Source organism: Protopterus annectens, chromosome 3.part0 (assembly GCF_019279795.1).
Source record: "Protopterus annectens isolate FY-2018-M chromosome 3.part0, PAN1.0, whole genome shotgun sequence".
Taxonomy (NCBI): Eukaryota; Metazoa; Chordata; order Ceratodontiformes; family Protopteridae; genus Protopterus; species Protopterus annectens.
The window spans coordinates 863,570,505-863,587,211 of record NC_056731.1 but is presented as its reverse complement, the minus strand read 5'-3'; positions in this window follow the sequence as shown (position 1 = coordinate 863,587,211).

Sequence of the window (16,707 nt, the reverse complement as noted above, 5' to 3'; positions counted from 1 at the left end):
TTCACAACCCTTATGTTTGCTTTCATCTTTCAGCCATCCTTACATATCTATATATGTGTTTCCCTTCACATTTGACTATTTCATTCATTTATAGATACAATGAATATTATTCTGGACATCAGTTATAAATTCACTACAGGTATGCAATAGTCCTGTCAACAGATGTGACAGTTGGTTGGTGTACATATGTGTATGGACCTCTGTGATACTCGGGGACTAGTTTCTACAGTGACAGGGACAAGGCTATGACAACTCAGGGACAATCACGGACACTTCTACCATATTAGTACTATTAACTTGGAACGTGTTGACAAATTCGTATTACTACTCATTTTCTGCAGTTAAATGCATCTATTCCTCTTCATTGTTGTAAGTAGTTAATATTGTCATTCAACACCTTTCCTCCAAAGGTCACTGGCTTTGTGAGTGATTAAGAGGCTGGCCAGTTATTGTGCGAATGCTCTGACCATTGGTAGGGTTGACATTGTCATATGTGCAGGTTAGGATATATTCTGGGGACACCAGATTGTTTAGGCCAACACATACCCACGGTCAATGCAGGTTTAGAACATTCATTAGTTTCCTAGCTGTGAGCCTGTACCTTTAACACTTTAGTTGTTAGCCTGTTTCTTGTACGAATTACATTTTTTCTATCCTGACATGACTGCTTTAGGCAACTGTTACATGCAGTATGGTACATAGTTATTTCCTACAATCACAGGACATTTGGCATTGTATCATTGTTGGTCAGGTCACACCTACCCACACAGTAACTGTCCCTCACACAGTGGATCAGGGGGTATCCTGTTTACGTCAGTGTCTTCATCCCCCTTTTTCCATGTGCCACTAAGCGAATGTGTGCAATATATTCTCTCGATTATTCGTGTCGTGACACGTGCTTCATGGGCAGGTGTTTGATCCTGGGTAGTAGGTTCTGCATGACCATCTAGGGCTGGACAGTCTCGTGCACCACTGCTGCACATTCCAACTTGTGTCCAGATGTCTACAGGACTGGACATCGTGTCTTGATACCCATTCTAATGTTTACACAGGTTACTTATCCCATGAGGGATATCCAAAAATTTAACAAGACCGATACCGACCATTCTTCTGGTGTTACGAAAATATGCTGGGGGTTTTACATGCAAGGGATACATAGTTTGCAATCCTGAAACTGCCTAGGGTGACACTACCTACTACATATGCGTAGTGGTCACTATGTGTAGATGTGGCTGCGCCAAACTAGTAGGCCAAGTATGGCTGGATTTCGTGGACGTTCAGGTATGGGGGTGGGTTGTGTGCTGTGGAGAGGATGCTGGGTAGTCCATTATGCATCCAGGTGTGTTGCATTTGATTTGGCCAGTTCCATCAGGACCAATCTGTGGGTATGTGCCGGTGACATTTCTGTACATTTGTATCTCACATTTTAATATTCATATGTTTGTGGGATTGTGTTCTACAGTATGACCTGTCTGGTTGTATTGCAGATGTGTATACATGTTCTTTGTGTTTCTTTCTACTTCACCCGCTGCTCCCTCATACACCTCCAGTTCACCTATTCTGCATACGACGCAGTCTCGCCTTTGAGGATTATACCATTACCCATCCCCCCCACACACATATTCCTGATACTCCATCCATCACTGCTTTGGTTGATGGCCCATGACACGGTCAAGGTAACACATTGCATGCACTACATATGTCAGGTACCTGTATGGTTGTGTGGACTACCCTGGCATGTTTCACCTTCCACATGCTATACCTCATGCACATAGGTACACGCCCATACTTAACTTTCATGACATGGTTGGTACTCCCGGGTAATACCCGTTCAACTGTGACACATCCTGACAAGTACGGCTTGGACCGCAGATGTGCGGATTTTGGACGACTGTTCTGATCATTGGTAGGATGCCACCTTTTCCTATGTCCAGGATGGGATATATTCTGGACACATATCTGATTGTACTGGACAACACGTACCCACAGTCAACGCTACAGATAATACTGTTCCTTTAAGCCTACATGTTGCCTTATTGTTGTAGCAGTTTATATGCTCCTTCTGTTATTCTATTTCCTGTCAATTATAGTATGTTAAATATGGTCATACCTATTGTATGTGACTATTACATGCGTTGTGGGATATAATTCTGTCATACGGTCGCTAGATATTTACATGTATCGTGTGTTTTGTTATGGACACATCTGCCCAGCTGTGTACTCTCCCTCACAATATGGGTCAGCTGGTGACCCTGACCATTGGGCTGGACATACCTATTGGTGGCGCGCTAACATGATGTGTTTCATTTCCACTTGGTATAACTATCTACACTGCTCTGGACTACGGGCACATGGTTTTCAATGTCATTTGTTCGAGGGATAGGGACCCGTTATTCCCTACCGTGCATTTGTGTTTGCTTCTTCATTTTGTGTTCGCAGGGACTGTCTTGCATGCTTTGCATACGTTTCAGTATCCACAGACACTGACAGATGTGATTACTATTGCTTGCAAATTGTTATATGCAAGCATTTTAGGTTGCACGTCGACAGCTGACATTTCCACGCCTCCGTGCGGCACTTCGACACGCCCTATGCACTCGTGCTCCTTTCCTATGCACGTGGCAGTGGCGGCAGCACACCCTCATTAATATGCATTTGGCGCTACTGCGCCATCTTCACGCCACACGGGCGGCGCAAGCCTAACGCTGGCCTTGCGCCGAGCTTTATGAATCCCGGGGTTTGTCTTTAACATACTCTAAGTAACATCAGCTCATTCAGTACCTCATCTCTTTAAATCGTACCGTCTATCTACCCCATACCTTATAGAAAAAAGATAAAGACCAATATCAAGAAATCTAGAAACAAAACTCAAACATGCTTCATGGATTAACATAACTCTGAAGACTGTATTATAGTAGTACATCTTGAAGCAGTCACTATACATATAAACATCAAAGAGATGTGATGGCAAGATTTAATAGTGCCAAAACAATGCTGTTTTGTACAAATCTTTATAATCTGTTGTAATTATTTTAACTGCTGTGAACACATTAATCAGTATAGTATCTATAACTGCATAGGGTGCCAAACAAAGTACTCTTTCAACTTGCATTATACAGACTGCAGACCAACCCACATAATCTCCCCTCTCCAAAGATGGAGTCTGGCATTGGATACATATTGCAGGAGACAGGCTTCCAAAGAGAAGTTGGTTATTAAGATAGTTTTGATGTACTAGATGTGGGAGGCGTGGCCATGTAAGAGGTAACAGCTGTATGAATACACAGAGTAACAGATGGATCAGTATGTACTGGTGTTTGCTTTAAGGCATTCTAAAGGTGTGATTGTTCTTACTATCTAACACTGCAGTATTCTTGTGGATTACTGCATAAAACTACCCACATCAGTTCTGCATAAAGATATATATATATATATATATATATATATATATATATATATATATATATATATATATATATATATATATATATATATATATATATATTTATGTGTGTGTGTGTTATGTGTCACACTCTTCTGAGCCAAGGGGGAAGGTACAAGCAGGACCTGACATACCACCACCGGGCCCCATGTGGACAGGAACATTAAATGAGATTTTGTGAAACTGTGTCATCCACAAGCAGTATTAAGGGGGATGTATGGAATGCTCATTCCTGTGGATACTGATGTATGTGTAACTTTAAACATCTTAGCTACAGTGAGCTGTCAATAACCTACTGGGGACACATTAGTGATATCGTAGGCATCAGCCTCAAAGAAATCTGAGTCACATCCCTGATATGTTGTTACATATGTGGATCCACAGAACAGCAGAAGACAGAATCACTACCATGTGGACATTTTATAATATTGCATATTTCTTTGAGTTCCTGGAAGCCTTTGATTGCACACACATTGTCATCAAGGTCCTACCTGAAACAGAGAGACTACAATACAGCAACAGGAAGGACCTCCACAGTATTAACTGCAAGGTAGTCTATTATGCACAGAATATTAGTTATAATGTCAAAAAAATGGGAATTAAAGTGATCAACACCAAAATGACCAAAAAACTGTTAAAAAGAGCACATTGGAAGAAAACACCAAGCTGCTGAGTCTAATTCTTTAATAATTCCACAGTGAACATGATGCACACTCCTACAAACACACATAAATGCCCACAAATTAAAAATGAGTTTTTGTCACTATAAAGACTTCATCATATGAATGCATACCCACTAAGTGTATGTAATTTATACTAAAACCAATAAACATTAACCAATCAGATAAAGAAATTTATTAAACCATTTAAAAAAAATACATAATTTACATACATAAAATTTGTGTCAGTAAACATTAAAATCTGAGGAAAAAAAAAAAATATATATATATATATATATATATATATATATACACACACACACTTAATAAATACCACATATCACAAATTAACAAAAACACTTAAAAGACCTATATATTAAGATGTTTTGTATTGTATAAATAATATAAAAAAACAAGGAATCAATATTTCCATCAGTCTGTTCATTCATTCATGTGTAGGAGATTGTCAGATAGGGTTTTGAAGAAGTCCTATCTTGTTAGGGACAAAAGTGCTTAATCTTTCACACTTGTTGTTTTGAACTCATTTAATAAATACATTTTTATTATAAGTTTTTCTTCCGTGGATTTTTCAGCTGCAACATCCGTTCAGTTCTACTATGTGAGCCTTTTTATGTTTTTCAACAAAATTTGAAATAAAAGTTTTAAATTAAATCCAAATCTCCGTAATCATATGTAAAAGTAAATAAGAAAATAGAATACACATTCACAGGTGTGAACAGTATTTATGGTAATTGGGGATAGAGAGCTAAGTAATGGGACACTTCAATGGCTGCAGGGGGAGTCCATTACCCTGCCTAGGGCCTCATTTGACCATATTCGGTCTTTGGTATGATGAGCCCTTGTGATAGCTGGATGTCTGGCATGAGCTTGTTAGGATGGTGAGTGCTGCCACTGACATCACCCATGCTGGTGGGCAGTGCTGACATTGGTAGAGTGATCTGAGGTGGTGCCAACCTGTCTTGTTTTAAAATTGGGAGGTAGAAGTTATGGAGAGACAGAAAGAAATGTATTGTAAGCATTTTATTTTTTTTCCAGTAGTAGTTGTTCTGTTAAGTTACTTGTTACATGCATCCACTTTGGAGCACCTTTTGTTTTGTAGAGTGCAGCAGTGGAACTTGAATGTAGTTGGATGACATAAGAGTTTAGCACAACTGTCATGACAGTGGAGTGTGCATGACATCTGTGGCAATCCACAGTACAACTGCAGTTGTATTGCTTCCTTGTGCATGCAATGCTTTTTCCCATTCTGTCATCCTTCAGCAGCTCCATTTGTAATGGAGGAGGAGGAGGAAGAGGTGCAGCCATGTTCAGCTCTGACTGTACTCAACAAAGCATCTGGCTCTAGGTTACCAATGATCACCGGGGGTGTCTTTCAGCAGGGGAATGATGGTTTCCTTGCTGAAGGTGACCTGGTGGAGTCATTGGTACATTCTGTGGATACTTCTTAGGAGGGAGCGAAGGCTGCTCCTCTGAAGGTGATTTGAAAGGGTTTGCCCTGGTCTCCTGACATGAGGTGCAGAAGCTGGTGGTGGCTGAGATGTGGTGGCAACTGGATACCATCACCAGCAATGTGAAACATCTTATGACACAGCTTATTGAGCTGAGTAACCAGCAGGCCTTGATCGTTGGGCCACCAGAGGAGCAGCCAGCCCCTAACATTGTCCACCCAGTTGTGTGATATTTACATTTGTTGCCCACTGAGCTGGTCTGGCTATACCAGAACCATACCCTAATCCAGTCAAGGTGTGTTCTCTCCTTATGTATCTTTTCTCATTCCTTGCTCATTGTCCTGGTTTTCCCACCAGCATTTATCCTCTCACAGTATGTTAATCCACCCACTTTCCTCCCAAACCTTTATGTGACTACCTCCCCTGTTTGTCTGAGTCTGTGTTTTATGTAAGCATGTATGCTTCTGTCACCTGTCCTTCACCCTCTATTTCATCCACAAACTTCCTCTTTGACTTCCCCTATACTTTCCAGTATGATCTTTTGCATCCACACGAGCTGCCACCAGCTCAAGCAGATGGGTCCTCAAATTAACATCTCATCCAAAAGGATGGCACACTCAGGTGTGCATTCCCCCCATGCCCCCATGTTGCACTGCAGTGTCAGTTATGAGTATGAAAGTTAGTATCCACCTTTTTGAGTCCCCAATGCATGCCAAACATCTAATCACAACTGTGACTATACCCATTCATTCCCTTTCACTGAGATGAACATCAGTCACAGTATAGCCATTATCAGGCAGCCATAAGTTTTTTACAGTTTTTCTGACCCTTATCTGTCCTCTGGTAGCTGTGGTGCACATCTGCAGACATGAAGTGATTGCTTCTCCTGTGGATGTACATATTCCTGTACATGCCCCATAAAGGGTACCATGTGAATGCAGGTTAACAGTGCCAAACCCACTTTCCTGCTCCACATGCTAAATGCTGTTTAGCTGTCCATCTTTAGTGGCTGCCAGTATTACAGTGAGACTGACCACCTTCTCCTATGATGGGTAAGCTGACATCATTCTATCACTCTCACTTCTCTTGTTAATTCCTTCAGTGACCAGGTTACTAGTTGACCCTGGTTCTGCATCACAGTCAGGGCTTTATCCCTTTGTACCAAAGAACCAACATACTGATGAGTGAAATTTGAAATAATGCACATTGGGATAATGTCCAAATCCTATGTGAGGTGGCAGAAACAGCACAAAAATGTGATTTCTGTAATATTTTTGAAATTAACCATGGGCTGGATGTGACACAAGGGAAAAACTGCCAGTCCAGCTAGCTGGAATTTTGTAAATAATTATAAGTAATTTGAGAACATTATAATGATTTATATAGAAATGTAACAAAAGGAGACACTACCATCCCTGCTATCTGGAATTTGTAAATAGTTATATGTCATTTGTGAATACCAGCATGATGCAATCATTTGTGTTACTAAATGTATTAGAAGTATATGTTATGTGTATATTAAACTACTGGTACGGAAATGTGTGTTGAACAGGGTTTGTACAGTACTGAGCTTCAAGGATGTACCCACAGTGTAACTTACTGGAAAAGAACAGAAATGTATATAAAATATACACATGTGCAAATGTATGTATTAATAGAAACTGGAACATAGAGTTAACTTGCAAAACGTCAAGAAAATAAGTTGAAATTATTTTACAATTGTGTTATAAAAGTTAGTTTCAATGCAGCAAGGAGACAGGATGTGTAGAGCTAGGGTGCCTTCTGCATTGTTTTATAAGTGTTTTATTGCTTTATGTCTTCTAGGAACTGCAAACATCTGTAGGCTATATATTTTTCACAAGGAAATGTCAAATGGTACAATAGTGGGGGGGCACTTCTAGCCATAGCCCATGGCAGGGGACAAGGTGAAAGCTTCTTTAATGCCTTTGTCTGTGATTGAGGAGCCATTTCATAGGGTAGCTATGGATATTTTGGGGCTTCTGAGTACCCCAGGTTACACAGGGAACAAGTATGTCCTAGTGGTAGTAGATTATGCTACCAGATTCCCTGAGGTGGTGGCTAGGTCCTCCATTGAGGCAGAAAAGGTGGCAAATGGTTTGTTAGAGATTTTCAGCAGGGTAGGTTTCCCAAAAGAAATACTGACTGACAGATGTGCCAATTTCATGTCAGACCTGCTAGCTTATATGTAGAAGTACTGTGGGGTGAAGCATCTAAAGACCACCCCCTACCATCTCCAGAATAATGGTTTTGTAGAGTAGTTAAACTCTACACTCAAGTCCATACTACGGCCATTTGCAGACCAGTTTAAGAGGGAGAGGGACAAATATCTGCCCCCATCTATTATTTGCTTACAGAGAGGTTTCCCAGGAATTCTCAGGTTTTTCACCCTTTTTAGTTGCTGTGTGGGCATAGGGTGAGGGGACATATAGAGTTGGTTTGAGATGAGTGAGGGGGGGGGTGAGTGTGAATCCCACAAGTGGCATATGTTCTAAATGTCAGGACAATGTTCAGGGAACTTATGGGCTTGGCCCAGGAGAACCTGGCAGAAGCCCAACAGCCGAAAAAAGTCTGGCATAACAGGAAAGCTCGAGTTAGAGAGTATGCTATAGGGCAGCAGGTAATGGTTCTCGTTCCTGCCAGACACAACAAGCTGCAGGCAGCTTGGCAGGGACCTTACAAGGTGGTGAGGAAGGTCAGTAATGTTAACTACATGGTAGAACTGCTAGGCAGGAGGCAGGGGCACAAACTGTACCATGTTAACATGTTAACATGATGAAATCTTACCATGACAGGAAGGCCCTTGTGCTAAGTATTTTCAGTACAAGGCAGGAGGAGTCTGAGGGGGATCTATGGCTGCAGGGAGCAAGCCAGTCAATTCCCAAATTATTATGGTGGAGCCTAGGGTTGCAGGGATATGATGGGACAGTGCAGAACTATACTGGGCTCAGCATTGCCAAGGCAGCTGAAATCTCAAGACAGGGAATAGGGTAAGGTACATCCAGATGGTCAACCCTCTGAAGCAATGTTTCTCAAGGATTACTTGAAAAACTAGCTTGAGGTTTTTGGGGGAAGAAGTGTGATAGAAGGAAAATACTGCCAGCCCAGCTAGCTGGAATTTTGTAAATAATTATATGTCATGTGAGCATATTAATATGATTTATATAGAAATGTAATAAAAGGAGACACTGCCAGCCCAGCTATCTGGAATTTTGTAAATAGTTATATGTCATTTGTGAATACCAGCATGATGCAATCATCTGTGTTACCAAATGTATTAGAACTATATGCTATGTGTATATTAAACTACTGGTACAGAAGTGTGTGTTGATTAGGGTTTGTACAGTACTGAGCTTCAAGGATGTGTCCACAGTGTACCCTACTGGAAAAGAACAGAAATGTATATAAACTATACACCTGGGCAAATGTATGTTTTAATAGTAGAAAGTGGAACATACAGAGTTAACTTGCAAAACTTCAAGAAAATAAGTTGAAATTAAATTATTTTGCAATTGTGTTATACAAGTTAGTTTCAATGCAGCAAGGAGACAGAATGTGTAGAACTAGGGTGCCTTCTGCATTGTTTTGTGTTTTATTGTTTTATGTCTTCTAGCAACTACAAACATCTGAAGGCTATGTATTTTTCACAAGGAGATGTCAAATGCTACAATGTGAGGTTTAGCCTGGGAACTGAAGTCAGGTGACAAAAAGTGATGACATCCAAGCTAACCCAGAAGTATTATTTGATATTAATTTAAGAACTCTCTCAGAGAGAGACTGGGCATTTTGTATTTTGTCTTTGACCTGGAAACATCCACTCATCATCATCATTTGCACTTGCCTTGCTCTGTAAGTACGTTTTTTTACGGCATAGTAACTCTTTCAGATATAGTTAGGAATATAGTAAAGACTAGTTTAGATGTTTTCTGTATTTATTTGAAACTGTCCTGCATTGTTGTTTTAAATGCTTCCTGTGATTTTGAACTCTGAAGTAACCATGCTGATTTACTGAGTATTGTCTTGTTCTTTAATTATGTATTATTAAATATATTTAAACCTATCATTGTGGCTGATATTTGTGAGACATATTTAAGCACTTATAGTACTTGCATATCTATTTGGTGACATTGTACAGGCCACTCCAATAGCCTTGCTTGGTCAGACTACCATTTGGATTAATAGTAACATTACACAACAGGACTTGACACCCTTTGTAAGGGCCTTATAGTAGCTAATAAGTAGGGGTTTTGGTGGCAGTGATAACTACCTTGTACTCTGGGTAGAAGGGGGCATAGCTAGTAAACCTGTGCCATCCTTTTCCAGGTATGTGTGTGTGTGTGTGTGTGTGTGTGTGTGTGTGTGTGTGTGTGTGTGTGTGTGTGTGTGTGTGTATGGTATGTGTGTGTGTGTGTGTGTGTGTGTGTGTGTGTGTGTGTGTGTGTGTGTGTGTGTGTGTGTGTGTGTGTGAGTGAGTAAAACAAATCTCCAAAAGTGTATGTGTCAGCTACTTGGGCAGGGACTTGAAGCACTGGTTGGACAGAGAGAGTGTCAGAGGATTTGGCTTGAAACCCTACCTAAGGTGTCAACTCTATAGCTGTACCAGTAGGGAGCGTTATTGGGGATCTGGAGAAAGAGGGGGAAACCAGCCCTAGACTGACTGTGATGTCTGTGTGCTCTTAAGGGAAATTGCAGTTTATTGTGTGTGTACTTGTCATCCTCCCAGTGTATATGATTCCTAGATGTTGCCAGTGGTGAGGATTGGGGCTCCTTGATTACTGGTCCAGTGTTGGGGTTTCACACTGGGTTCCAAAGAACTTATGCATGTGGGAAGGTGCTATGCCAAACTTGAAACAGTGAAAAACACATAGATTTTTGTTTTGTCAATTGTTTTATTCTCTGAACAGAATGACTGCTGGGGTGTCCACACCACTATCTCAGATATCCTAGCATGCTCCATTTCTTCATTTTCCTTCGGAGCTCTCACATTCTGAGGTATACCTTGATGAAAGCCTTCACTGTTTTAATTTTAGTTTTTTTTTGTTTTTGTTTTTTTTGTTTTAGGGAAGAAAGCCTTCTAACTATCAAGCCTACCCTGTGACTCAAGGGAAATGATGAAGCAAAAGCGGTGTCGTACTACAGCTGGTGTGTGTGTATGTGTGTGTGTGTGTGTGTGTGTGTGTGTGTGTGTGTGTGTGTGTGTGTGTGTGTGTGTGTGTGTGTGTGTGTGTGTGTGTGTGTGTGTGTGTGTGTGTGTGTGTGTGTGTGTGTGTGTGTGTGTGTGTGTGTGTGTGTGCGTGTGTTTGTGCATGTGTGCAGGCGAGTTTTGCCAATGCCCTAACCCACAGCAGAGTGGCTCATGTGTATGACTGGCTGTGTAATGGGCTGTTGCAAGAAAGCTTCTGAAGCAAATCCTTGTACTAAGACTTGTTCCTCATTTACCTTAACCACTGTATTAACCAGCTGGTGTCTCTGTAGTTGACTCCAGATCTCCACAAGAAGCTGATTAAACAAGCTCACAGCACATCCCTTTACTCTCCCCCAAACAGAGGTGAGTAGTAATTACAATGTAGGACACTAACAACACAAAGCACCAAACAGCAATGAGCAGCAATTCAAACCAAAGATATGGCCAAAAACGTGGAAAGGTTTGAATATAGTCAACATTTATTCCACAAAACTCCACAAGTACATAGATTTAGCGCACACTTTCGTAAAAAACTTCATCAGAATCATAACAGTTCAGACCAGCATCACATTTTAAATACCCCGTCCCATAAAACCTTATCCAATGAAAATGATTGATCAATTAATAACAGTTAATAAGTCCCATTGTTTAAAGACACATGAATACATTTTATGTCCCCATGACATTCACACAACTCATAAATAAACCTTGCAAACTTGTTTTAAACAATATATGATTTTAATCTAAGTATACTAGAAATAGATAATCTATCATTCAAACCGGGTGGAACCGTGGCATTCAATCTTAATTGCCAGGATAACTCCTGGCTTCCAAAATATCCTTCCATGGACCCCCCCCCCCCCCGGTAATCCCTAGGCACACACTCCAAAACAAAAAATCCAGAGGCATGCTCCGGGAAGTTGCAATATGCCTATCCTTGCATCTAACCCATACTCATACAACCTCTCCTTAAATTTCCTTTTGGTCTTTCCAATATAGAATTGAGGGTACTTAAGAAACTTACCCACATATACAACCCCAATAGTATTACAAGTATTGTGAGAATTGGGCTTGAAAATTTTGGACTTAATTTCAATCCGATCCCCTTCCAACACCATCCGACACTGGAGACAATTGGAACACCTATATGTGCCCCATTTTTTATAAGAATTGATGTGCTCATAATCGATAGTATAATGCTCAAGCATATTTTTGATAGTTCTACCCCTTCTAAATACTATAGGAGATTTTACCTCCACCACATTGGCCATATCTTTAAACAGAGAGAAAATGTTCCAATATTTATAAATAATATCTTTAATAACACCAGCTTCGTTACAAAATTGAGTAATGAATGCTTCTTTAAGGTCCACCCTGTTTTTTCCAAGATCTCTATGGAATCCAGTTTCCCCATGTACCAAACTGCTGTCAGTAAGAGGGATGATATCACCCGTGATTCTACTCTCCTGAATTATGTTCATATAATGAACAACCAAACCCTCAGGGTAACCTCTCCCTTGAAACATAGCCTTCATCTTTTCACATTTTTTTCCAAATTCATTCCAATCTGACACCATTCTAGTGAGCCGTATATACTGGCCCTTAACTATTCCAACCTTTTGGTGGTAGGGATGGTTACTTTCATCTTTGTAAATAGTGACATCTAAATAGTTAATTGAAGAGATGTCCGCTTGATGGGTAAATTTCAAAAAGGATGTAGAATTGTTCAAAAAAGAAAAAAGCCTTCTATCTCATCAACAGGTTTGTCCCACAACACAAAAATATCATCCAATAACCTTAGGAATAAATTCCAAGGTTTCTCCCCATAATGGGAAAAAGAATGTGTCTCTCCCACTGAAGAAGAATAATGTTGGCAAAGGTGGGAGCACATGCCGCCCCATCACGACTCCCTTCCTTTGCCTGAAATATTGTCCATCAATAAACACAAAATTGTATTTAAGAACCACTTCCATACATAAAACCAAAACATTAATGGTATTGTTGTCTAATGATGTACATTCAATAAGAAAGTCGTGGAACCACTCCAACCCCACATCGTGGGGAATAACGTTATATAATTCAACCACATCTATAGTTATAAAGGCAAATGTTTCTGAAAATTCCACCTTCTTCATTTTATTTAAAAAGTCCCACAAGTCTTTACATATATGCTCAAAGGGATTTAAACAATTTTTCAAAACCAAATCTACATACTTGCCAAGGGGGTGGATTTTAGACTTTATTCCACTAACAATGGACCTCATAGGTGGATCACTTATGCACTTATGAATTTTGGGTGTCCCAAAAATAACTGGCACAACTGGGTATTTAACTTGAAAAAAAAAACAAAAAGCTCATATGAAATTTCCTGATTATCCAGTATATCCTGCAAATAATAGTCAATATGTTGAAATGCCAGTTTGATAATATTCAAGGAAGTTTCTTCATACAACTCACTTTGATTAACATGTGCCAACATCTTGTTAATGTAATCATCCTTCCCCATAATCACAATCCCTCCCCCCTTGTCAGGTTTCATAACCCTGATTTGCTTGTTTTTAGAAAGTTCCCTTAATAAGGCAGACTCGTGGGCATTCAGATTCTTATATAAAACCGATTTGTCACAGTTTAAGTTCCTGAAATCATATTCCACTAGTTTTTCAAAAATAATAAGCGGCAAAGGCAAAGGTGGGTTCATAGGTTCATAGGTAGGTACTAGGCTATCTGCCTGAAGACATTTATAAACCTAGCCGAAATGTGTTGGCTTTAGCCACCCCCTTAGATTAGTTCCCTGTGCCTCTGTCCAGCAAAGCCACTGAAGTGATCCCCGAGGTAAACTTTCTGTTTCCCATCCACTCGTCAAGGTTTCTTTTGAAGAGTGTTAGTGAGGAGCTTTGCCTAATGTAGATTGGGATCTTGTTCCAAAGCATGGGAAGTCTCTGGGACAGGAATATATCCCTCCAGCACATCCTATTTATTGTTGTGGTGAGGTTTAGATCCCTAGAGCGTGTGGCTCGAGGGGATAAGGATTTCTTTAGGTGGAGCATGTCCATCAATTCTGGGTTGGACATGGCCTTGTATGTCAGGCAGAGATCACCTCTGAGTAGGCGGTATGCAACCGAGTACAGCTGAAGTTTCTTCAGTCGAGCTGCATAGGGCATCTGTTTGAGGCCAGTGATCCTCTTGGTGAGGTACTTCTGTGGTTTTTCCAGCTGTTGCAGGTGTCTTGTAAGGTACATCCCAAATGGGGCGTTGTACTCTATGATGGTTCTGATGAGTGATGAGTAGAGGGGCACAATGACCTCTTTTGATATGGATGCAAACCCTTTTGTGATTAGGTGTGCCACGTAGGGTTTTCTAACCACTTTGGCAATGTGATTATCAAAGGTGAGATTACTATCTACATGGGTCCCCAGATCCCTTATTACATCTTCCGTATTTAGGGGACTACCACCTATGTGGTAGTTTATGGGTACTTTGTTTTTTCCAAAGGGGATGACTATGCACTTTTTGGCATTTAGCTTGAGGTTATGATTTTGACACCAGGTATCCCTCTCAGTGAGACCCTTTTTGAGGATGTCTGTGTCAGCCGGAGAGTCAATTATAGCCCCTAGTTTGCAGTCGTCTGTGAACTTGGTCAGCCATAGTCCTCCTGTGCTTGCCTGTACCTCTGAGAAGTATATGCCGAACAGGAGGGGTCCCAGGACTGAGCCCTGGGGAACGCCACTTGTAACCAGTTTAGAGTCGGACCTAGCTCCTGCAACTCTCACCATGTAGGTTCTGTCAGTGAGCCAGTTGGCAACCCATCTTGTGACGTAGGGGTTTATGTTCAGGCTGGTGAGCTTGTCTATAATACCAGAATGGGGAATGGTGTCAAAGGCCTTAGCGAGGTCTAGGTAGGCTGTGTGTACCACCTTTCCCCTCGTCTATAGCCTTGGTAACTGTCTCAAAGAAGTCCACCAGGTTTAGGAGGCATGATCTGCCCTTAACAAAGCCAAACTGGGTATGATCCAGTGTTTGGAGGTTCCCAATGTCTCTGTTAATGAGTTTCATGATGATGCACTCCATAGCCTTGCAGACCAAGCTAGTCAGGCTTATAGGGCGATAGTTCCCACAGTCTGTTGTGGCTCCACCTTTGTGGAGTGTAATAACTGTTGCTGTGCACCACTCTATGGGTATGTAGCCTGTGGAGAGGCTGAGTTTGACCAGTGTGTTTAGGTGAGGGGTTAGTTCGCCTTTGAGCTCGTGAAGGACGCAGCCTGGGACACCGTCCGGTCCCATTGATGCTGTGTTTTTGGCTTTAGAGAGGGCTGTTTTAACCTGAGTGTCTGTGATTTTAGGGACTCTACATTCTTCTGATATGGTTATGGGCCCCTTTTAGGGGTGAGAGTGGGGTGAAGTTTGCACTGAACCTGTCTGCCAGGATGTTGGAGATATTGGTCGGTTTGGTGTATTTTGTGCCATTCTGCGCTAACTCCGAGCAGATCTGAGCATTGCCACTTAGATTCTTGACATAGCTAAAGCATGCCTTGTGGTTATCTTTGGAGTCCTTGGCAATTTTTCTTTCAACGCTCATCTTGGATGATTTTATGAGGGATCGTAGTTTCTTGCTGATACTTATCAGGGATGTCTTCCCTTCTTGGGATTTTACTCTTTTCTGTACTAGTTTCCTCCTTCTATTGTATAGCTTGTTTATGGCAGGAGTCCACCAAACTGGTTTCCTTTTCTTGGAGGAGTGAGTCTTGGTTTTGCTTGGGATGGCATGATCCATGCATTCTTGTAGGTGCCTGTAGAATGCATTAGTAAAGGATTTTGCAGCTTGGACAGCATTATCCTTCAGCATGGGGGCTTTGAAACTTCCCACCTCGGTCTTAAGTAACATGAAGTTTGCTTTTGAAAAGTTTTTCATGGTGGTTTTCTTGTCCGGGGGGTGGGGGCGGAATGTGAATATTCAAAGTGATTTGTTTATGGTCAGATCTAACCAGCGAGGGGTTGACCACTGGTGTGGAACACCAGTCGCCCATGTTGGTGATGACCAGGTCCAATATGTTGTCACCTCTGGTGGGAGTGTTAAGCAGTTGAACCAGGGCGTTTAAGTTTATAAATTCTAGGAAATGTTGGGCAAGGGAGTTAGTACTTGAGTAGTTCTCCCAGTTAATGTTTGGGTAATTGAAATCACCCTATATTTGAGTGTTTGGTAGGACCTTTATGTTTCCCAGTGTTTCCAGAAATGTGGAATGGGGGTCCTGGGACATGGCGGGTGATCTATAGCAAGCTACAATTTGAATTGCAGTTTTGCCCGTTGTTAGTTGCACGTGGATGATCTCTGAAGCATCGTGCTGTGCCACTAACCTGGAGGTGTGGTTATCCTTGATGAATATGGATACGCCCCCATCTTTTGTATTTCGGTTTGGGTTCTGTGGCCGAAATGTATGGTATGAGTTGTAGCCTGGTAGTGCTGGTGTGCTCTCTGGAGCCTTAAACCAGGTTTCTGTTACTACACATATATCGATTTTCTCCATACTGAGGAGTGCCTTGAGTCCATGCATTTTGAGGATTAGACTTCTGGCATTCAGTAGCATTACCCTCAGTTTTTTGTTACTTGTGCTTTTTACGGCGGTGGGTTTGTCTTTTGAGCCTTGTCTAAAAAAAGGCACTATGGGGGTGGAAAGAGCCTTGGCCAGTATTCAAAGGCCTAAGGGTGACAGGTGCAAGCCATCTCTAGCGAAGCAGTGTGGCTTGTCGAGCATGTCATCCCAGGCAGACAGACACTGGATCCCCTTTGAATGACACCAGAAACGTAGCCAATTGTTGAAATTGAGTATTTTTTCTTTATACCGTGGTATCATTCTTGGTGAGGGCAGGATGTTACTCAGGGTCAGAGTCATACCGGCCTGGGCTGCGTGATCATAGAGCTCTTCCATGTCTCTTTTC